Source organism: Macadamia integrifolia, chromosome 1, assembly GCF_013358625.1.
Source record: "Macadamia integrifolia cultivar HAES 741 chromosome 1, SCU_Mint_v3, whole genome shotgun sequence".
Classification (NCBI taxonomy): Eukaryota; Viridiplantae; Streptophyta; class Magnoliopsida; order Proteales; family Proteaceae; genus Macadamia; species Macadamia integrifolia.
In genome coordinates, this window is record NC_056557.1 from 26275352 (window position 1) to 26279628 (window position 4277).

The 4277-nt window shown below is 43.1% G+C and overlaps 1 long non-coding RNA gene across 1 annotated transcript; it reads right to left on the minus strand.

Moving 5' to 3' along the window:
- Positions 1 to 7: 7 nt before the first annotated feature.
- Positions 8 to 842, minus strand: LOC122074859. The gene is made up of 3 exons (XR_006139075.1): positions 540 to 842; positions 367 to 438; positions 8 to 186 (listed from the first exon to the last, which is right to left on the minus strand). It is a non-coding gene; the product is annotated as an uncharacterized LOC122074859 (long non-coding RNA).
- Positions 843 to 4277: the final 3435 nt, after the last annotated feature.

Consider the following 4277-nt stretch of genomic DNA (forward strand, 5'->3'; position numbering starts at 1 on the left):
AAAAAAAAAAAAAAACTCACAATTGAGGAAAACCAAAATGACAGATAATACATCAATGCATATTATGAGTGTGAATTTGTATCTGAACTTGGAGAAAGAGCTATGAGTTGAGTGTCAAAAGCCCCTTCCACGAGTTCTGATGACAATTTTTAACCAGCAAAAAGACTCGATTTCCTATTAAGAACCCTAGTAGGAAAAGAAATGCAACATTTATTTCACATGCAATAAACCAAGTACAAGAGTCTTCAAGCAAGATTTTCAAGTTGTAAAGGATTGACAGGAAAAAAAGAAAATATGAAAGGAACGTCGGGAGGTTTATGGGAATGGTAGACATATAGCAGAGAGAGAGAGAGAAATCTGACAAACCTTTGGTGCTTCTTCACTGTTGCACAGAGAGGAACTCTGTCACTGTGCAAAAACCCTTCTTCTCCTGAACACCTGAAATTAGAATGAAACAGGGATATTAATTAGGTTAGGGTTTGTCAACCCCAAACGAAGAAGGCAAAGAGAGAGAGAGAGAGAGAGAGAGAAGAGCATACCTGTTGTTAGTCCTGCAGCAGAGGAGTTGCAGTGACGGTGGGAACTGAAAAGAGGAGAGGACAATTGGGTTTTGAGGGGAAAAAATCGTCTGTGGAGACGATCTGTGGCGGAGACCGGCGGAGACGGCTTAGGCTGCTGACACGTGGCTAAAACCGATCCAACGGCTAACAATGAAAGAGAGGATTTGGGTCTCCCGGTTTATGGATTTCGGGTCAAAATCGTTGCTCCCTTTCAAACCCTCTCTCTGCCATCACCTAGCTTGCTTTGTTCTCCACTGTCAACGGCGTAAGGCGTCTCTCTCTCTCTCTGCAACTCTCAGAGATCTCGCATGGTAGTATCTTTAGATACCTCATCTCCAGCTTGCAACAAGGAAACATACCCTTCTACTAGATGAAATTTCATCTCTGAGTTAGTTAATTTGTTCGATTTGATGATTTACAGAAGCTCTCTATGTCAATTGTATCTTCTCCTCTACTAAGCCCTTCCTCCGAGCAACGCTAATGGAGTTCTCCACGCACCGGGGTTGATACCCTCCTATAGAATCGAAAGCCAAATGGTCCGATTTTGTGTACTCACCCTGATACATGTTTCCTATGTGTGGCCATGTATTGGATCATTGGTAGTGGGCAGTTGCTAGTAGTTATCTAGTAGCGGGGTAAGTTGTCATGTGATGAATCGTTATATTATGCGAGAGTTGTTTATTTGGGTCGTTTTTTTATGTGGGAGATTATGTAATGGGTTGTTATTGTACATGGGGGAGATTGGTAGTATGTGGAGTGATTATAGGGAGAGGTAGTGGGAATGGTTTAGTTATGATGTACTGTTTTAAATATATGGTTAGTAGAAAGGAAGGGATGATTTAGTGCATTATCTATTTACGAGTAGGGAGGTTAGGCTTCCTCAATTAAGCCATCTCTTAGAGTTTATTTTGCACCAAACTCTTCCTTGCCGTTGTCCTTACACTAATTCCTTTCCATACCCTAACGAAACATCATAGGTAAGAAGGGTGCGGCTACGTATATACTAGCTTGGTATCAGAGCCTGGGAATGGAGCAGAGACTAAAGAAATTGGAGAGAGAAGTAAGCTCAATCAAAGAGGGACAACAAGAACTTCTGTCAAAATTCAGCGAAATGTTTGAGAAATTAAAACCACCTCAATCACCCCAGGAAGAAGGAGAAATTGGCGACAATTCTAGAACCACTACCCAAAATTTTGGGATGCCTAAATCTCCTATACAAAGCTCGTATGCACGCAACTCCACCTCACAGCAATCTTACCTGCCAAAGCTTGGGAATTTGGACTTTTCGCGTTACAACGGAAAAGAGGATACTACATCCTGGATGTGCCGTGTGGAGCAATTCTTTGAGTTTCGTCAGACCCCCAAAGAGGAACGGGTTGCCTTAGCTTCCTTCCACCTGGAAGGAGATGCCCAGTTATGGTTTCAATTACACAAACAAGGAGGAGGGTTATCTTGGGCATCATTTAGGGATGGATTCCATGCTCTGTTCGGACCTACGCCCTTCCAAGACTTTTTTGGGGAATTGGCAAAGTTGTAGCAAACTACCTCAGTTCGAGATTACCAATCGAAATTCGAGCGGATCCTATCTAAGGTAGGAACGCTTCCTCCCAATAGGTAGATCAGTTGCTTTATTAGTGGCTTACAAGACAATATTAAGGCAGATGTTTTGGCCGCACAACTAGCTACGCTTGCCAATGCCATAGGGCTAGCCAGGTTGTTTGAGGCAAAAACTTTGTCACGGAGAAGGTTTACTCCTACTGTAGAGCCACGCAAGAGTCCGACCAGCAACAAGGACTTGACAGGAGGGGTAGCCATCTTACCCATCAAGCGGCTTACGTCCAGCGAGATGCAAGAGAGGAGATCCAAAGGACTCTGTTATAATTGCAACGAATGCTTCGTACCCGGTCACCGGTTTAAGAAGTTATTCTTACTAGTAGGGTGTGAACCCGGTGAAGAAGATGAAACCCCAACCAAAATAGTGGATGATGTGGCAGAGGAGATTGGGGACGTTCCTGAAATCTCTCTCCACACTATCTGTGGAGTAAGGGCACCAAAAACCATGAGGGTGGCAAGACGACTCGGCCATATGGCGGTCACAGTTTTGGTTGACTCGGGAAGTACTCATAACTTCCTTAGCCTGAGGTTAGCTAAAAAAGTGGGGCTCTTCCCTACAAACAAGAAACCCTTTGAGGTTATGGTTGTTTCAGGAGAAAAAATATCTAGCCCAGGTATGTGTACTAACGTGGAATTAACGGTACAAGGAGTTTTAATTGTGGCAGATTTTCTTCTTTTAGCACTTGGTAGTTACGAAGTGGTACTTGGCACCCATTGGTTGCAGACACTTGGCCCAATTACTTGGGATTTCTCAAATCTCACCATGAGATACGAGATGGTTGGTAGAGAGGTTACCTTGAAGGGAAAAACTACTACTGCCGATAAAATAGTGGTTGATCCAACTCGTGACATTAGGCGCAGCAAGCAAGGGCTTCTCCTCCAATTATATTCTATTACACCTTCAATTGCATCAACAGTAGGGCCCACACATAGACAAGTGTAATACCTACTCAACAACTTTAAAGAAGTCTTTGCAGAACCACATGGGCTCCCTCCAAGTCGCCAATTTGACCACCGAATTCCTCTCAAGCCCCATGCTCAGCCCGTTTGTGCCAAAGCATATCAACACCCACACTTCCAAAAGAAGGAAATCGAGAAATTGGTAGTTGATTTGCTCTCTTCTGGTGTCATTTGGCCAAGCAACAACCCTTACTCATTGCCGGTAATTCTTGTGAAAAAACATGACAACTCGTGGCGCATGTGTGTAGATTATTGGGCTTTGAATCAAATAACTATCAAGGATAAGTTCCCAATTCTGCTAATTGATGAATTATTAGATGAACCACATGGAGCCCGATCCTTCTTCAAACTTGGTCTCCGCTCTGGATATCACCAAATCAAAGTTGTACCAGAAGACACAGAAAAGACGGCGTTTTGTACACATCACAGACATTATGAATTTCTTGTAATGCCGTTTGGGCTCACCAATGCTCCATCCACCTTCCAAGCTTTGATGAACCAGGTATTCAAAGAACACTTGAGAAAATTCATTTTAGTTTTCTTTGATGATATTTTAATCTATAGCCCAACTTGGGAGGAGCATTTAGCACATCTGGAGGTGATGCTAAAGATTCTAAGGGAGCACCACTTGTACACGAAAGAAGGGAAGTGTCAATTTGGCCAGCCTAGTGTTCATTATTTAGGCCATATTATCTCTGCCAAAGGTGTTGCGGTTGATCCAGACAAGATCTCATCCATGCTTAATTGGCCATGGCCCAAGACTTTGAAGGCTATGAGGGGGTTTCTTGGTCTAACAGGGTATTACCGTAAGTTCATCCAGAACTACAAGAAAATTGTGGGACCACTCCCAAACATGCTAAAAAAAATGGGTTTGAATGGAATCCCATAGCAGAGGAGGCATTCAAACAGTTCAAAGAAGCTATGACCCGAGCACCTGTCCTTGCATTACTCGATTTCTCTTCTCCATTTATTGTAGAATGTGATGCTAGCAGATCCGGTATTGGAGCAGTTCTACTTCAACAGAGACCAATTGCTTTTCTCAGTCATGCATTGCAAGGACGAAATCTCTTGTTATCTACATATGAAAAAGAGATTTTGGCACTCGTAGTAGCAGTGCAGAAGTGGCATTCCTATCTGATTGGA